Source organism: Notamacropus eugenii, chromosome 1 (genome assembly GCF_028372415.1).
Source record: "Notamacropus eugenii isolate mMacEug1 chromosome 1, mMacEug1.pri_v2, whole genome shotgun sequence".
In the NCBI taxonomy this organism is placed as follows: Eukaryota; Metazoa; Chordata; class Mammalia; order Diprotodontia; family Macropodidae; genus Notamacropus; species Notamacropus eugenii.
The window spans coordinates 157,739,515-157,760,747 of NC_092872.1; the positions used below are offsets into that span (position 1 = coordinate 157,739,515).

At 36.3% G+C, this 21,233-nt stretch overlaps 1 long non-coding RNA gene across 1 annotated transcript in view; it reads right to left on the minus strand.

The window, feature by feature from the left end:
- Positions 1-446: 446 nt before the first annotated feature.
- LOC140524228 (uncharacterized) overlaps positions 447-21,233 on the minus strand; it is an 83,624-nt gene continuing 62,837 nt past the window's right edge. Inside the window, exons 2-3 of the long non-coding RNA XR_011973625.1 lie at positions 19,660-19,721; positions 447-721 (exon numbers count right to left, since the gene is read on the minus strand). This is a non-coding gene — a long non-coding RNA (uncharacterized lncRNA). The remainder of the gene's footprint in view (positions 722-19,659; positions 19,722-21,233) is intronic.

Here is a 21,233-nt window from a genome sequence, read left to right on the forward strand (position 1 = left end):
AGCAAATAGAAAAATTTTAAAGCCAATTTCTTTGATAAATGTCTCATTTTTAATAAGTTGAAATTATATAAAAACTTAAACTGATGCATTTTATCTAGTAGTATGATTGGTCATTAGACAAGTAGCTCCCTCATATTTCAAGTTATTTTAATGTTTATTGATCATATAAAAACTGTGAAATTCCTCTTAACTTCTTCCCCCCTTTCTACTAGGTCTTCACCAGAAGAACAGAAAGGGACCTCAAAGAAATGAATGTTCTTTTATATTTTCTGTGTAAAAATATTGCATTATGTTTTGTGCAGGATCCTGTTTATGAAGCTATTCATATTTAGCTGTGATGGTCTCAGAAACAGATGGGACTGAGACTAAGATAAAGCCTTCCCAGCATGGACTTCTCTTACATAGTTTTAAAGAATTCAATCTCATTGACATTATAATGAGGCAGTTTAATAAGACTTTCAGGAGGGGAGGGGGAGAAAGGGGAAAGGAGGAGAGAGGAAGGGAGGGGACAAGAGGGGATTGGTGGAGAGGAGGGAGGTTGAGGGGAGGGGAGATGAGGGCAGGGAGAAAGAGAGACAGAGAGAGAGAGATTTTGGTACAATGGAAGCTGTAGTAGATCTGGATTCGGAGGAACTGGGTTCTATTTCCACTCCTGATGTTTATTTACTATCTATGCAATCTTGGGCAAGTCATTGATTTCCTTTGACCTTAGTTTTCATGTCTGTAAAATAAGAAGAGGAAAAGACAAACTATTAAATGCTTTCCAGGTCTTGTTGTGTAATCCTATGAAAAAGACATACATTAACGTGTAGGTATTGACCGTTAAATTTGCATAATGTGTTGTGCATATTGTTGGAGAAATAAAGTGATATATTATCAATTAAATGCAAACTTACTCAGAACATAATTAATAGTAGCATTGTAATGATATTACTTCTATTTTGTAACTGACATAATGAATTTTTCCTCCTTTATTGCAGTTCATTTTGTTCTCAGAACAATACTGAAATAGACAGGTCAGCTATTATTATGTCCATTGCTTTGGTGGGGGTGGGGTGTCAATGAAGCATAAAATTAGAAGGTTTTCAGTATTGGAATGACCTTGGACACTAATATAGATCCACCTAATGGGACAAAGAAAGGTCCTCAGTATCAAAAAAGGGGAGGGGGGTCCCAGACTTTGGCAGGTCTTATACAATTATATAACTGGAATGAGGTCACATAATCAATATATGGAAGAGCTGACTTTTAACCCCCTTTCTAGGGTTTTAACCATTGTACTCTGTTTTGGCCAACTTTGTCTACTTGTCTTCTTTTCCACCCATTAACATCTATCTATACAAGGACACTTGTATATACATACACACATGTTTGCGCACAGGTATATCATATATGTGTATGTATGTATATACACATTTGTGTGTGATATACCTATATGCACACATGTATGTATTGTGTATGTACAATACATGCACATATGTGTGTATGCTTTCCTTTTTCACATTTTCAACCTGGAATTTCCTTTCTGCAATTTCACTCCTTTTATCCAAACTCCATCCATATTAATCCTATCACATAAGAATATCTCTACAACATTGAATGAATTTAGAATTCAAATGTTTGAAGGAGGTCTCTGCTGCTTTTTTATTAAATAGATTTTCATTATTAACTAAAATATCAGCCCCAGATACAGGTCACATGCAAATGATCATTTCCACCACTACCACCCTATTTTAGGAGTTGACAAATAGCCATTCACAGGCATGATGTTAAACTTATACCAAAATGATGACCCCTGTTTTAAAATATTGTGCTTTCTTATTCTTGGCCACAAAACTTGCTGTTCTTTCCTTACACCTTAGCTTTGCCGACAGCTTCAGAAGTTCCACATCACATATTTCAACTTGCACAACGTCTTGCCTTCCCCTCTTCTTTTTTCATCAAGCACAAACACATCTGTTTTCTATTTATTGGAAAGGGATAAAATGAATCCTTTATTTATTGTATCCTACACAATTTAATATTTTGCATTGCTTATGGTCTATGCATTTGTAGAGGGGGAGAACCCACAAAATCTCTTGAGGTAGTCAGAAAGAGAACCTTTAGAAATGGGTGAATCATTGCAAAAATGACTCGAAGACCTTGCCTCAGATCTTTCAAACAGACAACCTCCAGGGTCCAGTCTTCTTTAGCTGTGACTGACAAGTGATCACTTAATCCTCTAATAAATATTATTTATATAGGAATACTTGAGGCCACCTATTCACATCTGGTTGAATAAGTAAGTAGTGGCTGGGCAGTGGTTCAGTTCATATTTAAGAATAAGTTGTATTAACAAAACAGCTGAATCTTAAACTATTTTCTAAAAATATTTAAATAATAACTAATATTTATATAGATTTTATATTAATTCATTTGATTCTTACAGTTGCCCTTTTTATATGTGAGTAAGCTAAGGTTCCAAGAATTTGTAATTATCATATGACTACTGACATGATAATAAGTATTATAATGAAAATTTGAATAACATTTCATAACATGAACTGTGATAGCAAAAAAAAAACACAAACAGAAAAACACCTAGAAATCCCATAGTGCCATTTGACTGGAGCATGACTTGACCCTATTGCAGAATTTAAAGAAATATGTATTGAGTTGAATTAAGTGGTAGAGAATGAGAAAAAAGTAGAATAAAGGAGAAAAAAATGCATGATGATAATAGCATCAAAGACAATGAAACTAAAAGGCAGTTAAACATTGCAGAATTGTATTGACTTTGTCCTACAGAAGTGACAATGAAATACTTCTCTTAGGAAGGTGGAGGACAACAAAGGTATAATGAGGTATACAATGTCAGACACCATGACTGATTCAGTTAGCTTTGCTAAGATATTGTTTTTGGTCACAAGAAGTGCTTCGTTGTAAAAATGTGCATACCCTTTGACCCAAAAATATCACTTCCAGGTCTGCATCTCACAGCAATCATACAAATGGGAATAGCACCCACATGTACCAAAATGTTTATAGCAGCTCTTTTTGTGGTGTCAAAGAACTGGAAATTGAGGAGACATCCATTAGTTGGGGAATAGCTGAACTCACTGTGATACATGAATGTGATGGAATACTATTGAGCTATAATAAATGGTAACCTGGAAAGACTTCTATAAGCTGATGCTGAGTGCAAGGAGCAGAACATTGTACACAGTTACAGTCACATTGTGTGATGACTAACTTTGATAGACTTGGTTCTTCTCAGGATTGCAAAGTTCTAAGACAAGTGCAAAAGACTCATGATGGAAAATGCTGCCCACATCCAGAGAAAGAACTGTGGAGTCAGAATGCAAATTGAAGCATACTATTTATTCTCTCTCTTTTTTTTGTTTATTCTTTCTTGCCGTTCATTCCATTGGTTTTAATTCTTTTTTGCAACATGACTAATGTGAAAATATGTTTAATATGTGTGTATGTGTATGTGTGTGTGTGTGTTTGTGTGCATCCTGTACAAGATTGTATGCAATCTTGGAGGAGAGGGGGAGAAAATTTGGAACTCAAAAGTTTGTGGAACTAAATGTTGTAAACTAAAAATAAATAAATTTTAAAATTTTTTTGTTGGCATAGAACTTGAGAATAATGGGGAAATGACATATAAAGACAAATACTGTAATGGATATGTTGCCACATTGATTTGGGTGATCCCTCCAATGATGCTGATTGGAATGCATCCATACCTATTCCTTCCATAGAATTCTTGTCTGGCTCAAATAAACAATACACTAAGTATTTATTAATCCCTTACTATTTGCCATGCATTCTGCTAACTATTGGGGATAAAAAGACAAATATAAAATTGTTCTTGAATCACTGTTGTTTCCCACATTAAAATAAAAGCTCCTAGAGGGGAGGAAATATTTTGCTTTCCACTTTATATCTTCTCATGTGATACTGTGCCTGGCATCTAACAGGTAACAGGTGGATGATAAATGATTGGTGATTAACATTCAAATTCTGTGATTTTATTAATATTCATTGATGCTGAGATCTTAAGATTTTAATCAGTTAGTGATAAGTACTTTCTCTCAAACAGTACTTTGTCCTCTCTTTTTAATAATTTCTGTGATACATATTTTCTGTTTTGGGACAAATGTCCCAAGCAATCACAACATTTTCTCAGAGAAATTGGTATCCTAATGTGCAGATAAAATATGTTAAGGGAATATTTCTTGTTAAAAATTTATCCCCCTATAAAGGCCTCATTTCTAGAATATATAGAGAACTGATCCAAATGTATAATCATACAAGTCATTCCCCAATTGATAAATGGTCAAAGGATATGAACAGGCAATTTTCAGAGGAAGAGGTTAAGGCTATCTATAATCATATGAAAAAATGCTCTAAATCACTATTGGTTAGAGAGATGCAAATCAAAACAACTCTGAGGTACCACATCACACCTATAAGATTGGCAAACATGACAGAACAAGAAAATGATAAATGCTGGAGAGGATGTGGGAAAGTTGGAACACTAATTCATTGTTGGTGGAGCTGCGAGCGCATCCAACCATTCTGGAGAGCAATTTGGAACTATGCCCAAAGGGCTACAAAAATGTGCATTCCCTTTGACCCAGCAATATCGCTACTAGGACTATATCCCCAAGAGATCATAAAAATGGGAAAGGGTCCCACATGTACAAAAATATTTACAGCAGCACTCTATGTAGTTGCCAAAAACTGGAAGTCAAGGGGATGTCCATCAATTGGGGAATGGCTGAATAAATTATGGTATATGAATGTAATGGAGTACTATTGTGCCATAAGAAATGATGAACAAGAAGACTTCAGAGAGGCCTGGAAGGACTTATATGACCTGATGCTGAGTGAAAGGAGCAGAACCAGGAGAACTTTATGCACAGCAACAACCACAGTGTGTGAGAGTTTTTTCTGGTAGACTTAGATTTTTGTAATAACACAAGAACTTCTTACCAAAAAAAAAAAAAAAATCCCAATGGAGGATCTCAAGGCAAAATGCCTGCCACACTCAGAGAGAGAAATATGGAAGTCACTCACATATTGTAGCAGATCATGTTTGTGTATGTGTATGTGTTTGTGTATCATGTTCTGATTTGTTATACGATTTCTTTCATTTATCTTAGTCTGACTACATAGCATGACTATAGTGAAAATGTACTCAATAGGAAAGTATATGTAGAATCTATACAGAATTGTATGCAGTCGTGGGGAGGGAGGGGGGGAGTGGGGGGTAGGTGGGGGGGATAAAATCACAATTGTATGGCAGTGATTGTTAAACATTACAAAATAAAAAAAAATAAAAAAAAAATTTATCCCCCTATCCCATAGAAGTGTTCTTTAGTGGAACCGTGTCTTTTCATAATTTGGGGGAAGAGAAGACACTGCCTTCTTAAATGCCTTCATTCTTGACCCTCCCTCTTACTGTTTTTTTTTTTTTGTCTTATCTTTCCTCTAGTCTTATGCTTTTATTGAGAGATAAAAGGGATGGTTATTCCTTCACTCATCACCAGTAGACTTCTGAAGTTTTGCATCAACTCCTTTGCTTAACCTATCCCCAGTCACACAAGTTCCCATTTCATTATGCTTTCTCATGAAATATACTGATTGACTTTAACTTACTAAGAGCTTTAGTACATGGAGCATAAATTTCTCTCTTCCACTTTGTTTTTGCCTGTTTTAAGTGTTCCTTAAATCTTAGTTATTTAGCTCCCTTTTTTCCATGATGATATTTCTTTGCTCTTCTTTTCTCAGAGATAAGTCTCGTTAGAATAATAACCAATAACTTTGTGAAAATGATTTCATTACTATTTTCTTTATAATTAGTTATATTTACCTTTCTAGTGTGTATGTTTTAGATGGAAGTTTGTTCATTTTCTCTGCAATAGTTCTTTTTAAAACTTGGGAATGCATTACATGTCTCTCTTGTTTAGTGACCATATTATTAAATTGATGATTGAGCTCAGTTGTGCAGAATATATTATTTTGGATGGAACCTGGAGAAAGAATCTGTGGGTTCAGTTTTTTTTTTAATGTTTTATTGTATACATATATATGTATATGTATATATATATATATATATATATATATATATATATATATATATAGTTATAGTTATAAGAAAGCTAAGTTGTATTATTCCCTGTAGTATTTTAGTCATTTTTTTTTAATTTGACATGTTTTGTTCTAGAAGATATATGACTCTTAAGTTACCTCACAGGAAATCTTCTTTAAGTCATTTATAAGGTCATTCACTTTGGTTTACACAGAATTCAGTTCTTTTAACAGTGCTGACTTTTGCTTCTCATCTGTCAGATTTTCTTCTACTCTATAATTTTTTCCCAGTTTCTTATTACTCTCCTCCTCTTCCTTCCTTCCCCTTCCATTAATTAATTGGCAGATATACTCCATTTTTCCTTATTTTTAAATCTGCATTAATATATCTACATTATGATTTAAATTCATTCCAAATATCCTTTAAAAGTTTTGTTTCTTCTTGGAAATCACCCATCAAATTGTTCTTATATGGTTTCTGTTGAATCTACAGCATTTAGTCCTTCATCAGTTAATATAGTCAATTGATAGATTTTTAGAAAATAATGAGAAATATTTTGGTTAAAATTAGGTTCAGCACAACAGCTTATGCCATATATCACAAGTACATTAAAATGGATATACAATCTAAATATTAAAAAAATCTTGACAATATAAAAGAACTGAGAATGAGGATAGGTAATTTAACAGCTGAGAAGAGTTCTTGACAGAAATTATCAGGTAAAATAAACTAGATAATTTAAATATAAAGAGCTGAAAATTGCATTGAAGCATTTTAATTCACTGAGGATAAAAATGGAAATTATTGAACTAATTAGCTAAAAAAAAAATTAGATTCTTCTTATGTTCCAGGCACTTTGTCAATCATTTTGTAAACACAGGATTTAATTTATTAACTTCCTACTTTATCCCAGGCACTTTGCTAAGGGTCAGTTAATAAAAAGAAAGACATTCTTTGCCCTCAAGGAGTTTGCAGCAAAAAGGGGAACAGAACACACACACACACACACACAAAGTCAGAAAAGGAAGGGAGGGAGGACAACAGGGGAAGTCTTATCCCATGGCACTGAAACCAGGAAAGGCAGTAGATGTAAAGTAGAAGTCCACTTTCTGTCCTCTATTTGGTTTGGTACACTGCCTTCCAGCCTCCCAAACAGAAGGAAAAAGAGGCTGAGGAAGGTAGAATCAATAAAACCTTGAGTAACAGCATAGTAGTCAGTGTGTGGGGTGTTCAGGACGACTAGTACCTCTGGTTTAAGGGCTTGCTAAACCTCTTTCAGGCCTGCTCATCTGCCTTTGGTATCCAACTGCCATTCAATTCTCACCTGTGGATCCAAAAAAACTGTAGCATATGCAGTATCCACACCTTAAACCATCTTGGCAGATGGGTTAACCTAGGTTGAAGGTAACTGACAGGCCTCAGTCACATTGGTGAGTTAGGGCAATGTCTACTACAAATATATGAAGACTCTCCCTAACTGAATAGGTGGAGGAGAATAATTTGTTCCAATGGCCACAAAGATGGGTGGAGAAGGTGCCTGGTCAGACATAGAAGATATCATGGTAATCCACTGCATCCTGGGCCATCATCAGTCTTCTTGAATTTTGTCCTGCCAATGGACTTCAATGACTTTGGAAGAAAAAGTGAAGCTGATAACTTTGTGCAACTCTGCCTCACTTAAATCCAATTCATGTGTGAACCAAGCTCTCACACTGTAATGTCATTGACCCTCTTAGAAAACAAAGAAAGAGCAACAAGTAGTGACATTAGAAATGGTAAGCTTGTCCTGGAAGGGGCTTCCTGCTCCTTGATTTGAAATCAGGGAGGATAACAGATGCAAAGTAAATAATTCAATTTTTATTATGTTATTTTAATCAAATTACTTATGATTATGGTTTGATATCTGTGCTTTATAGGAAACTACCAAAACTATGAAGACAAATAGTCATTGTCCACTTCAAAATTGGTCAAATTGAAAATTGATAAAATGTACATCTGTTCTTTCTAAAATGGAGAATATTCGTATGGAATATTGCATCTAATGGCACACTTGGTTCATGTGTTGGTTGACTTTAACTATTTTTACATTCTTTTAAAATATTACAAATGATTCTTCTAATTGCTGAATATAGGAGGCATATAATTATATATGAAAATTATGAAAAAGGAAAATATATCAATAACAAAACAAAATTAAAGCAATAAAACAAATAGAGTTATTCAAATGTTGAATGGGCTGCCTTAGGAGACAGGATGCTTTTCTTTTTAAACAGTTATTTTTTATTAATTTATTTGTTTTCAGGTTTTTTTGCACTCAAATTTATTTTTTAAGTTTATTTATTTATTTTTAGTTTTCAACATTCATTTCCACAAAATGTTGAATTCTGAATTTTTCCCCATTTCTCCCCTTACCCCCACCCCAAAATTCTGTGCCTTCTGATTATGCCTTCCTGAAATCTGCCCTCCCTTCTGTCACACTTCTCCCTTCTCTATCCCCATCTTCTCTCTTTTCTCTTAGGGCAAGATAGATTTTATATCCCATTGCCTATACTGCTTATTTCCTAGTTGTATGCAAAAACAATTCCCAACCATTGTTCCTTAAACTTTGAGTTCCAACTTCTCTCCGTTCCTCCCTCCCCACCCATCCCCACTGAGAAGGCAAGCATTTCAATATAGGGTATATAAATGTAGTTTTGCAAAAGACTTTCATAATAATCATGTTGTGTAAGACTAACTATATTTCCCTCCATCCTATCCTGCCCCCCATTTATTCTTTTCTCTTTTTTGACCTTGTCCTTCCCAGACAGTGTTTATTTTTAATTACTTCTTCCTCCCATTTGCTCTCCCTTCTATCATTCCCCCCTCCCCACTTATCCCCTCCTCCTCTAATATCCTGTGGTGTAAGATAGATTTTCATACCAAATTGAGTGTGCATGTTATTTCTTCCTTAGGCTAAATGTGGTGAGAGTATGTTTTACTTTTTCCCTCTCACCTCCTCCCTTTTGCTCTCCATTTAAAAAGCTTTTTCCTTGCCTCTTTTATGAGAGATAATTTGCCCCTTTCCATTTCTCTCTTTCTCCTCCCAATGTATTCCTCTCTCATCCCTTAATTTATTACATATCATCCCTTCCTGTTCAACTCACCCTGATCTCTCTCTCTCTCTCTCTCTCTCTCTTTCTCTCTCCATCTCCCTCTCTTTCTCTCTCTGTCTCTGTATATATATGTGCATGTGTGTGTGTGTGTGTGTGTGTGTGTATAATCCCTCCAATTACCCAAATACTTAGAAAAGTTTCAAGAGTTACAAATATGATCATTCCATATAAGAATGTAAACAGTTCAATTTTAGTAAGTCGTTTATGATTTCTCTGTCCTGTTTACCTTTTCATGCTTCTCTTGATTCTTGTGTTTGAAGGTCAAATTTTCTATTTAGCACTGGTCTTTTCACCAAGAATGCTTGAAAGTCCCCTATTTCATTGAATGGCCAGTTTTTCCCCTGAAGTATTATGCTTAGTTTTGCTGAGTAGGTGATTCTTGGTTTTCATCCTAGTTCCTTTGACTTCTGGAATATCATATACCAAGCAGTTTGATCACTTAATGTAGAAGCTGCTAGATCTTGTAGTTATCCTGACTGTATTTCTACAATGCTCAAATTGTTTATTTCCAGATGCTTGCAATATTTTCTCCTTGACCTAGGAACTCTTGAATTTGGCTGCAATATTCCTAGGAGTTTCTCTTTTTGGATCTCTATCAGGAGGTGATTGGTGAATTTTATCAACATTTATTTTGCCCTCTTGTTCTAGAATATCAGGGCAGTTTTCCTTGATATTTTCATGAGAGATGATGTCTAGGGTCTTTTTTTGATCATGACTTTCAGGTAGTCCCATAATTTTTAAATTATCTCTCCTGGATCTGTTTTCCAGGTCAGTTGTTTTTAGAATGAGATGTTTCACATTATCTTCTATTTTTTTCATTCTTTTGTTTTTGTTTCGTAATTTCTTGGTTTCTCATGAAGTCATTATCTTCCATCTGCTCCATTCTCATTTTTAAAGAACTATTTTCTTCAGTAAGCTTTTGAACCTCCTTTTCCATTTGGCTAATTCTACTTTTTAAAGCCTTCTTCTCCTCATTGGCTTTTTGAACCTCTTTCGCCAATTGAATTAGCCTGTTTTTAAAGGTGTTATTTTCTTTAGCATTTTGGGTCTCCTTTAGCAAGCTGTTGACTCATTTTTCATGATTTTCTTGCATCACTCTCCTATTTCTTCCCAATTTTCCTCCACCTCTCTTTCTTGATTTTCAAAATCCTTTTTGAGTCTTCTATGGCCTGAGATCATTGTATATTTATTTTGGAGGTTTTGGATGCAGAAGCCTTGACTTTTAGATCTTCCTCTGATGGTGTGCATTGTTCTTCCACATCTAAAGGGATAGAAGAAAATACCTCTTCACCAAGAAAGTAGCCTTCCATAGTCTTATTTTCCCCCCTTTTGGGGCATTTTCCCAGCCAGTTACTTGATTTTTGAGTCCTTTGTCAAGGGGAGGGTATACTCTGGGGACGTGTAAGTTCTCAGTTCCTCCAAGGTGGCATAATCAAGGGAAAGGAGTTTACTCCTCTCCTGGTCTGGGAGCAATCATAAGCACTCTTCTGCCCAGGATCTGCAAGTAGGAGTCACTCTCCAGGGCCTCCACCAGCTCCATCAGGACAGTGCTTCTCCTCACCCCATGGCCACCTCTCAGGGCTGAAAATCAGAGCAGTAGCTGAATTCACCCAGGGGGTTTAGTGTGAGGGCTCCAAAAATGGAGGCTGCCACTGCAGTGGCTACTGCTGGAGGGTCCAGATAACATTCCCTTCTCACCCAGGTGAAAGAGCTTTCTCACTGGCCTTTGAGGATGTCTGTGGTGTTTGTGGGTTGGGCAACCTGGGAACTGCTGCCAGTTGCACCCCGAAGCATGCTCCAGTCCTGTCCTTGCTGCACAGCACAGCCCATGCTGAGCTGGGCTCTGCTCTGACCCAGTGCGATAGGCCTTTGTTCTTGGCCTTCCAGACTAAGGGCTTAGTCTACCAGAAAAATTCCTCACACACTGTGGTTATTACTGTGTAGAAGGTTTTCCTAGTTCTGCTCCTTTCATTCAGCACCAGTTCATATAAGTCTTTCCAGGCCTCTCTGAAGTTTTCCTGTTCATCATTTGTTATAGCACAACAGTATTCCATCACAGTGATTTAGAGCATTTTTTTCATGTGTCTATACGTATCTTTAATTTCTTCCTTTGAAAACTGCCTGTTCATATCCTCTGACCATTTATCAATTGGGGAATGACTTGTATTCTTGTAACTTTGACTCAGTTCTCTATATATTTTAGAAGTGAGACCTTTGTCACAGACACTAGTTGCCAAAATTCTTTCCCAGTTTTCTGCATCCCTCCTAAATTTGTTTGCATTGGGTTTGCTTATGCAAAACCTTTTCAGTTTAATATAATAAAAATTCTTCATTTTGAACTTCATAATGGTCTCCATCTCTTGTTTGGTCATAAACTTCTCCATTCCCCACAAATCTGACAAATACACTATAGCTTGCTCCCCTAATTTGTTTATAGTATCAATCTTTATATCTAGATCATGTCTCCATTTGGACTTTATTCTTCTTTAGGATGTGAGGCATTGATCTATGTTCAGTTTCCATAACACTTTATCCAGTTTTATCAGCAGTTTTTTCAAGCAGTAAGTTCTTATCCCAGAAGCTGGTGTCCCTGAGTTTATCAAACAGCCGATTGCTATATTCATTCCTATTATGTCTTGAGTACCTAACGTTTTCCACTGGTCTATCCTCCTCTTTCATAGCCAGTACCAAGTGGTTTTGATGATTGCTGCTTTGTAATACCAATTTGAGTCCTGGTAGGGCTAGGTCACCTTTCCTAGAATTTCTTTTCATTAGTTTCACTGATATTTTGGACCTTTTGTTCTTCCAGATGAATTTTGATATTATTTTTTCTAGCTCTAGAAAATAATTTTCTGTTAGTTATATTGGTATGGCACTGAATAAGTAAATTAATTTAGGTAGAATTGTCATTTTTATTATATTAGTTCACCCTACACATGAGCAACTGATGTTTTTCCACTCACTTAGATTTGACTTTATTTGTGTGAAAAATATTTTGTAATTATATTCATATAGTCCCTGAGTTTGTTTTGGCAGGAGACTCCCACCATACCTTTAAATGAGATTTCTCTTTCTATCTCTTGTTGTTGGCCTTTGTTAGTAATATATAGAAATTCAGATGACTTCTGTAGGTTTATTTGGGTTTTTTTGTTTGTTTGTTTTATGTTTTTTAAAATTTATTTATTTAACTTTTAGCATTCATTTTCACAAAATTTTGGGTTCCAAATTTGCTCCCCATTTGTCCCCTCCCCCCAACCCAAAACACCGAGCATTCTGATTGCCCTTGTCACCAATCTGCTCTCTCTTCTATCATCCCTCCCTTCCCTTGTCCCCATCTTCTCTTTTGTCCTGTAGGGCCAGATAACTTTCTGTACCCCATTACCTGTATTTCTTATTTCCTGGTAGCAAGAACAGTACTCCACAGTTGTTCCTATAACTTTGAGTTCCAACTTCTCTTCATCCCTCCCTCCCCACCCATTCTCTTTGGGAAGGCAAGCAATTCAATATAGGCCATATCTGTGTAGTTTTGCAAATGACTTCCATAATAGTCATGTTGTCTATGACTAACTATATTTCCCTCCATCCTATCCTGCCCCCCATTGCTTCTATTCTCTCTTTTGATCCTGTCCCTCCCCAAGAGTGTTGACTTCAGATTGCTCCCTCCTCTCATGGCCCTCCCTTCCACCATCCCCTTCACCCTGCTTATCCCCTTCCCCCCACTTTACTGTATTGTAAGATAGGTTTTCATACCAAAATGAGTGCGTATTTTGTTCCTTCCTTGAGTCAAGTGTGATGAGAGTAAACTTCATGTTTTTCTCTCACCTCCCCTCTTTTTCCCTCCACTCAAAAGTCTTTTGCCTGCCTCTTTTCTGAGAGATAATTTGCCCCATTCCATTTCTCCCTTTCTTATCCCAATATATTTCTCTCTCACCACTTAATTTCATTTTTTAAAGATATGATCCCATCCTATTCAATTCACTCTGTGCTCTCTATCTCTCTCTCTGTGTGTATGTGTGTGTGTGTATGTATGTGTGTGTGTGCGTGTAATCCCACCAACTACTCAGATACTGAAAAATGTTTCAAGAGTTACAAATATTGTCTTTCCATTTAGGAATGTAAACAGTTCAACTTTAGTAAAGTCCCTTATGACTTCTCTTTGCTGTTTACCTTTTCATGCTTCTCTTCATTCTTGTGTTTGAAAGTCAAATTTTCTTTTCAGCTCTGGTCTTTTCATCAAGAATGCTTGAAAGTCCTCTATTTCATTGAAAGACCATTTTTTCCCCTGAAGTATTATACTCAGTTTTGCTGGGTAGGTGATTCTTGGTTTTAGTCCTAGTTCCTTTGACTTCTGGAATATATTATTCCATGCCCTTTGATCCCTTAATGTAGAAGCTGCTAGATCTTGTGTTATCCTGATTGTATTTCCACAATACTTGAATTGTTTCTTTCTAGCTGCTTGCAATATTTTCTTCCTTGACCAGGGAACTCTGGAATTTGGCCACAATGTTCCTAAGAGTTTCTCTTTTTGGATCTCTTTCAGGTAGTGATCAGTGGATTCCTTCGATACTAATTTTGCCCTCTGGATCTAGAATATCAGGGCAGTTTTCCTTGATAATTTCATGAAAGATGATATCTAGGCTCTTTTTTTGATCATGGCTTTCAGGCAGTCCCATAATTTTTAAATTGTCTCTCCTGGATCTATTTTCCAGGTCAGTGGTTTTTCCAATGAGATATTTCACATTATCTTCCATGTTTTCATTCTTTTGGTTTTTTTTTGTGATTTCTTGGTTTCTCATAAAGTCATTAGCCTCCATCGGTTCCATTCTAACTTTGAAAGAACTATTTTCTTCAATGAGCTTCTGAACCTCCTTTTCCATTTGGCTAATTCTGCTTTTGAAAGCATTCTTCTCCTCATTGGCTTTTTGAATCTCTTTTGCCAGTTGAGTTAGCCTATTTTTCAAGGTTTTATTTTCTTCAGCATTTTTTGGGGTCTCCTTTAGCAAGGTGTTGACCCACTTTTCATGCTTTTCTTTCATCTCTCTCATTTCTCTTCCCAGTTTTTTCTCCACCTCTCTAACTTGATTTTCAAAATCCTTTTTGAGCTGTTCCACAGCCCAAGCCCATGGAATATTTATTCTGGAGGTTTGGGATACAGAAGCCTTGACTTCTGTGTCTTTCCTTGATGGTAAGCCTTGTTCTTCCTCATCTGAAAGGAAGGGAGGAGATACCTGTTCACCAAGAAAGTAGCCTTCTATGGTCTTATATTTTTTTCCCTTTTCTGGGCATTTTCCCAGCAAGTGACTTGACTTCTGAGTGTCCTGTCCACCACCACCTTGCCTCCAGATCCACCCAGCCAGTGCTTTGGGTCTGAGATTCAAATGCTGCTTCCCAGCCTCAGGGCTTTGGGTGGGGGCAGGGCTGCTATTCAGTGTGAGATTAAATTCAGGTGCTCAGGTGGGGGCAGGGCAGCATCACAGGGCTCATTTCCCTCAGGGGGTTTATGCAGAGACCTTCAACAATGGATTCAAGCTCCTGCCTGCTTTGGGAGCCCCTGTCTGCTACAGCCTCTGCTGCTGCCTCCTGAGGGGGCCTGAGTTATGGGGACATCCCACTCCCCTCTCGACCAGCCAAAGAGACCCTCTCACCAACCTTCAGCACCTGTGGGTGGAGGGACCTGCATGGCCACTGGAGATTATGTCCCTGAAGCCTGCTAGGATCTGCTCTTTTCGGTGCTGTGTGGCCAAGGCATGGCTGGGCTCTGCTCCAGGTCTGCAGTGGGACAGACTTTTGGTGTCTGTTTTCAGGGGTCTCTGGAACAGAAATCTCCTCCACTGTGTTGTTTGGTGGCTTCTGCTGCTCCCGAATTTGTTGGGAGTTCTTCTTTACAGGTATTTTATGGGCTGTGGGTTTCGGAGCTAGCATATATGTGTCTTTCTACTCTGCCATCTTGGCTCCTCCCCCCATAGGTTTATTTGTAACCTGCTACTTTGACAAAGTTGTTTTTTATTTCCAGTAGTTTTTCACTTGATTCTCTAGGAATCCCTAAGTATATCATCATATCATCTGCAAAGAGTGATACTTAATTTATTCTTTGCCTATTCTAACTCCATTTCTTTTTCTTCTCTTATTGCTATAGCTAATGTTTCTAGTACTGTATTGAATAATAGTGATGATAATGGACATCCTTGTTTCACCCCTGATCTAATTGGAAATGCATCTAGCTTATCGCCATTGCATATAATGCTTGCTGATGGTTTTAGGTAGATATTGCTTATTATTTTATGGAAGGCTCTATTTATTCCTATGCTCTCCAGTGTCTTCCATAGAAACAGGTGGTTTGTTTTGTCAAAAGTTTTTTCTGCATCTATTGAGATAACCATGTGGTTTCTCTTAGTTTTTTTGTTGATATGATCAATAATGCTGATAGTTTTCCTATTATTGAACCAGCCCTGCATTCCTGATATAAATCTTACTTCATCATGATGTATTATTCTCATGATAAGCTACTGCATTCTTTTTGCTAAATCCTTATTTAAAATTTTTGCATCTATATTCATTAGAGAAATTGGTCTATAATTTTCTTTCTCTATCTTGGCTCTTCCTGGTTTAGATATCAGAACTATGTTTGTATCCTAAAAAGAATTTGGTAAGCCTCCTTCTTCACCAATTTTCCCGAATATTCTATGTAGCATTGGAATTAACTGCTCTTTGAATGTTTGATAAAATTCACTTTTAAATCCATCAGGTCCTAGAAATTTTTTCCTAGGGAGCTCATTGATGGTTTGCTCATTTTCTTTTTCTGAGATGAAGTTATTTAAGTATTCAACTTCCTCTTCTGTTATTCTGGGCAATTTATATTTTTTAAAAATATTCATCCATCTCACTTAGATTTTCAAACTTATGAAAGCTGGCCACAGTAATTTCTAATTATTATTTTAATTTCCTGTTCATTCAAGGTGAGTTCATCCCTTTCATTTTTGATATTGGTAATTTGAATTTCTTCCTTCTTTTTTTAATTAAATTTATGAAAGGTTTATCAATTTTATTATTTTTTTCATAAAAACCACTTCTTTAGTTTTATTTATTAATTCAATAGTTTTATTAATCTCTATTTTGGTTCTCAGTATTTCTAATTTGGTATTTACTTGAGGACTTTCAATTTCTTCTTTTTCTAGCTTTTACATCTACTTGCCCAATTCATTGATCTCCTCTTTCTCTGTTTTATTAAGTAGGCAATCAATGATATAAAAATTCCCCTAAGAGGTGTTTTGCAGTATCCCATAATATTTGGTTGTCCCATTATTGTTATTCTCTTGAATGAAGATGTTGATTGTTTCTGTGATTTGTTGCTTAAACCATTCGTTATTTTGGTTTAGATTATTTAGTTTCCAATAATTTTTTGGTCTACCTTTCCATGGCCTTTTATTACATATAATTTTTATTGCATTGTGATCTGAGAAGGATGTATTGACTATCTGCCTTTCTGCACTGAATTGTGAGGTTTTTATGCCCTAGTACATGGTTAATAGCTGCACATGTTCCATGTACTGCTGAGAAAAATGTATGTACCTTTCGACCCCCATTCAATTTTCTTCAGAGATTTAACATATCTAACTTATCCAGAGTTCTATACACCTCCTTAACTTCTGTCTTGTTTATTTTGAAGTTAGAGTTATCAAGTTTTTAGAAGGGGAGGTCGAGGTTCCCCCCTAGTATAGTTTTCCTGTTTATCTCTTCCTTTAACTCCCTTAACTTCTCTAAGAATTTGGATGCTATACCACTTGGTGTGTCTATGTTTATTACTGATATTGCTTCTTTGTCTATGGTGCCTTTTAGCAGGCTTTAGTTTCCTTCCTTATCTATTTTGATTACATGTATTTCTCCTTTTGCTTTGCCTGAGATTAGGATTGCTACCCCTTCTTTTTTTACATCAGCTGAAGCACAATATATTCTTCTCTAATCTTTTACCTTTACCCTGTGTGTTTGCCCCTGTTTCAGATGTGTTTCTTATAAACAACATATTGTTGGATTACAGTTTTTAATCCACTCTGCTATCCACTTCTGTTTTATGGAAAAGTTCATCCCATTCAAATTCACAGTTATGATTACTATCTGTGTCTTTTCCTCCATCCCATTTCCCCCTGTTTATGCTTTTAGCTCTCTCTTCCCCTCCACAATCTTTCCTCCCTTCTTTTAGACCCCCTCTCTTTTAATCCCCTTTTCCCTTATTCTTTCTTGCCTCCCTTAAACTCCCCTCCCCTTTATTTCCCCTTCCTCTCCTACTTCCCATAAAGGTAGTTGTATTTCTATACTTAACTCAGTTTGGTGTCCCCTCCTTGAACCCAATCAGATGAGATTAACTCTCAAACAATGCTCTTCTCCCTCCCCTCTTTTCATCTACTGTAATATATTTTTGTGTCTCTTCCTGTGATGCAATTTACCTTTTTCTAATTCCTCCTTTTCACATCTCCCATTACAATCCCTTCACTCTCTTAAATCACATTTTTATCATGATATCATTTTCTTGATCTCACTCCCTCCATCAATGTATATCCCTTTTATATATCACAATAAATAAACACTTCTCAAGATTAACAAGTATTACCTTCACTTGTAGGTATGTAAACAGTTTACTCATATTAAATAACAAGTTTTTCCCCCCTATTTATCTTTTTTTGCCTGTCTTGAGACTTGTGTTTGAAGATCAAATTTTCTATTGAGATCTGCCTTTTCATCAGGAAGGTCTGGAAATCCCTTATTTCACTGAATGTCCATTTCCTTGCCTATAATATTATGATCAATTTTGCTGAGTAATTGATTCTTGGTTGTAGTCCCATCTCCTCTGCCTTACAGAAGATCATATTACAGTCCCTTCAATCTTTAAATGTAGGAGGTGCAAGGTCCTGTGTGATCTTGACTGTAGTTCCTCAATATTTAGATTGTTTCTTTCTGGATGATTGCCGTACTTTCTCCTTTACTTGATAATTTTGGAATTTGGCAACAATATTCATTGGTGTTTTCAGTTTGGGATTTCTTTCATTAGGTGATTGGTGGATTCTTTTGATGACTATTTTGCCTTCTGGATCTAGGGCAGTTTTCCTTGATGATTTTTGGAAGATATTGTCCTGGCTCTTTTTTCATCATGGATTTCTGGCAGATCAATAATTTTTAGATTTTTCTGTCCTGGATCTATTTTCCAGATCAGCTGTTTTCCAATGAGATATTTTACATTTTCTTCTATTTTTTCATGCTTTTTCACTGATTCTTGATGTCTTATTGAGTCATTAGCTTCTATTTGCCCAATTCTAATTTTAATAGATTATTTTCTTCAGTCAGCTTTTGCATCTCCTTTTACAATTGCTAAATTGTTTCTTTTAAGGAGTTATTTTCTCCACTTCTTAGGTTTTGTACTACCTTTTTCCATTTGTTCAATTTTTCTTTTAAATTCTTCCATGATTTCTTTTTTTTTTATATTTTTAAAATCATTAGCCAATTTTTCTGCTACCTCTCTAATCTGGCTTTTAAAATCCTTCTTGAGCTCTTCCAAGAATGCTCTTTGAACTTGAGACCAGTTCATATTTCCTTCATAGGAGTACAATCTCTATGCTGACCTCTTTGGTTTTTGTGTTTTGGTCCTTGTCCCCCTGGTAAGATTCTATGGTCTTTTCTGGTTTGCTTTCTGCTCATGATAATTGCCTTTATCCTGGCTTTTAAAATGGATCTCTGTTTCTGGGGCACAGGGGGCTATGTCCCGTGGTTCTTGTGCTTGGGACTTGAGGCTTTGTGTATTGTGACCTCTGGTTCTGTCAGCTAGAGGCTAGAATACTGCAGCTTACCTGGTGCTGAGCTGTCTGGTGTGCCAAAGCAGAGGCCAGGTGAAGTCTTTCTGAGTTTCCCTGGAATTACCCTGGCACTTACTGTGTGAGGTGTGGGGGATGGGTGGTCTGGCTGCAGGAGGTCTCCTCTCCTGAGCTACAGCACAAGCAGACTCTGAGGCTGGTGAACCTTCTCTGTGATAGTGTCCTCCCAATTCCCATAGGTGTGCTGAGGTAGGCCTGGGATCCTGGTTTTGTATTTTATGGGTTCCACTTCCCTGGGACTCATAATCTCCCCCCAGTTCACTGAGGTGTGACTATCTGGGACAGCTCCAGCCACAGCAAGAGTGACTCCCCTTTGCACTCTTCCTAGCCTCATGGGCTAAGACTGTTTACACCTTTGGCTGTTCCAGGATTTTTCCTGGGGGAATATTCTCTGGGTTTTTCAAGATCAACAAGGTGAGGGAGATTCATTTACAGATCACTCCATCATCCTGCTCCTGGAAGTTCAAGTTAAAATGTTTTTGTTCATTGAACATTTTTAAGGAGAGGCTGTGGAGTATTGTGGAGTATTTCTGAGAAAGGACTCATAGACAGGAACACAGACACTTACTAGCTCTGTGATCACGGCATGTTATTTAATGTCTTCCTTCCCCCTCACTCCTGTTTCCTCATCTGCAAAATGGAAATAATAAAAACATCTCCCTGTTAGTGCATAACTCTCTGTAATGGGTTCAGGAAATTCTAACTCTTAACATTAGCACAAAAAAATAAAAAACTGAAATTTCTTATAGCTCAACTTTAAAACCAATTCCTAGAGCATTCTGACCATAAATTATGTAAGGTAATTCAAAATCAATCAATTAAATGCTATCTCTAATTTGGAGAAAATCATACTTTAAAAAAAGAAAAGAAAACAGACAAGTACTATACAATTGTAAATTGTTGCCATGATGTTGATGGTGATGGTGATAATGTTACAGAATTTTACCACTTGGAAAACCCTTAGAGCTCATCTAGTCTTACCCCATCATTTTACATATGGGAGAAGTCATAAAGAGGTGAATTGACTTCTCCATGGTCTTGTAAGACACTAAAAACAGAGGGAATTAGAAGACAAATCTGATTTTCAGGCCAGTATTATTTACACTCAACCATACTGCCTTTCCCTATACTACTTAATAGTTTATACCAATAATATTGTCCCTTTGTCATATACAATCTTACATTATTCTTTGCTTTATGAGTTTATGGCTTAATTTCCCAATGAAATATGTAAGTTTTTTGAAAGATGTAGCCATATATCAAACTGTATTTTCATGTATCTCACAGAGCATCCAACAGAATATATCAGAGGAACTCAACAAATACTATTAGCCATATATTATTATCTTGTTGTCATCTTTAGATAGTGTTCAGATAGAACTTGTCCTGAAACAAGTATTTTTATGGATAATATTCTATGAATTATTATTCAGATGGATACACATATGTATATACACATATTTATATTTAGTAACTAACATTTATAGAACTTCAAGATCCATAAAGCATCTTACATGTTACCTTGTTTGATATTCACAATGTCCATTTGAGGTAGGTATTATTCTTAATAGATGTGGAAACTGAGTTTGCAAGAGGTTAAGTTGCTTGCCTAGGGTCACACAGATACTCAGTATTTTAGAGAGGATTAAAACTCAGATCTTTATGATTCCAAATTCTGATTCTGATTCCAAAACTCAATCTATCATATCCCCTAACTATCTTATTTGTATGTTATTTCTATTATTATTTTTTTCCATATAAACTGGATCATTTGCACAAAACAAATCAACTCCTTCAATCTCCTTCAGAACAGAGGTTAGATGTGTTCTTACAGCATATGATGAGGTTGTATGAATATGAAGCCTTGTTGCCATTTCTATTAATAGAACATCAAGCATAAAAAAGGAAATGAAAAGAAATTAAAAATTCTCTAGATGATTTTTTAAAGCTTCAAAGTTAAAAACAATCTAGTAAATTAATTCTCAGGTGAAAGCATAAAGTAAGATATCCTTTAGGAATTAGGAATTAGCCCAAGAGCATGAGGGAGGCAGTGGCAAAGGCCATGCTTGAAGAATACCAGAAAAGATTTTGTAACAAATTAGGCTCTGAATGAAATTGTGCCTGATGTTACAGGCCATTATT